Source organism: Grammomys surdaster, unplaced genomic scaffold (genome assembly GCF_004785775.1).
Source record: "Grammomys surdaster isolate TR1022 unplaced genomic scaffold, NIH_TR_1.0 191, whole genome shotgun sequence".
In the NCBI taxonomy this organism is placed as follows: domain Eukaryota; kingdom Metazoa; phylum Chordata; class Mammalia; order Rodentia; family Muridae; genus Grammomys; species Grammomys surdaster.
Window position 1 is genome coordinate 16,770,381 of NW_021604636.1, and position 1,735 is coordinate 16,772,115.

The window sequence follows — 1,735 nt, forward strand, 5'->3', positions numbered from 1 at the left end:
TCTTTCTTTCTTTCTTTCTTTCTTTCTTTCTTTCTTTCTTTCTTTCTCTCTTTCTTTCTTCCCCCTTTTTGGTATGTAATAAAAAAAGAAACCAAAAAACCCATTCTTGGGAGGATAAAAGTACAGTGGACGTGTGACTCCATGTATTGAATTCAACATGGACAACGTGAGAAAGGAGTAGGGAGGTGTGAGAATTGACAGCTGATAAGAGCAATCCTTCAGACTGCCTTTATGTCTCTAGTTCACTAGTAGATAAATATTACAAAGGTCAACACAGAAAACAGTACATGAGGGAAACACAACATGTTAAGGGCAGCTCTCTTTAATAGATTCTTACAGAATCAATGGGAAAGGAATACTGTTGACTCCGCAAGCTTGCCAGGCACCGAGTGGTGTACTTACCCAAAGTCACATATATAATTTTGATGGCACTACAATTATATCTATATGACAGCCTCTGATGCAGTCTTGCAATCTGGGTTTGAAATGTAGCCCTGTTATGTTGTTGACTGTGCATTTTGTTGCTTCCTAATCTTGAATTTAGGGGGTCAGTTCTGCCTTGCTTGAGCCCCTCAGAAGGCAGTTAGAATTCTCTCCTTGGGTCAGTGGAGGAAAAGTTCCCTGTGGATATTTTCCTAGGAGAGTAAGAAAAGCTATCACCTCTCTCTGGACCGCTGGCCAGGGTGACCTCTCAAAAGATGACAAGGGGCCTCAGAATCATCTCATTCTGGTAATTCTAGCTATTTATCTGGGATCTCTTGATTGCTACACTATGTATCCTGTAAAGGTGCATACAGCTGTCAAGCCTGCCATTTCAGCCTAGCTGAGTGCCATGGCTGACTTAACTATTTCAAGTGAAACCAGAAGGGGACTCTGTGAGGGGAGTAAGGAGAAGACATGTGATGGGGGACCAGAGTGGTGCATATGAGCACTGCACAGTGATACACATACATGGTAAATGTCACAAGAAACATATTTTGTATGATTATTAAAATATTTGCGAACAAGAAAAACAACAAGAACTATTTCAATAGCTTTCTGGATCCCACACGCTTCCACTGAAGTCTGGTTCCTGTTGACTCTCTGAGCAGTCATTTCTCCTTATTCTTCCATTACATTCACGACTTACAGATGCTCCTTCGGTTTTCAGAAGGACGACCATTGGCCTTTTGCTCTCTCTTGATTTTGTCCCTGACAGAAGTATGTGGCTTCCTACTGTAAGTTATTTCTCCCCATTCCTTAATAGTCAAGCTTCTCAGTGTCACACTCCTTGGTAACACAAAAGAACTCTAAAACAAAACGTGTATTGCAATTATTGTTTGTATGCCTTTCTCATCCACTCCATAGGACCCCCTGAAGAACTCTTTTCCACTTTATCTCACAGATATGTATCAATATTTGTGAATGAAAAGCAAGCAGACTATCACCTGAAAAGCGTAGCTTTTATGGAAGCATGAAAATTTACCAAACAGATTTCCAAAAAATTTCAGTGTCTATTTGTGTGCTGGCTAGTTTTTTTTTTTTTTGTCATTTTGACACACAAACTAGACTTATCAGTAAGAAGGCAATCTCAATAGAGAAAATGCCTCCATAAGATCTGACTGGAAGGCATTTTCTTACTTAGCAATTGATAGGGGAGGGACCAACCCCCTGTGGGTGGTGCCACTCCTGGGCTGGTGGTCCTAGGTTCTATAAGAAAGCAGGCTGAGCAAGAGCAAGCTAGTAGGCAGCACCC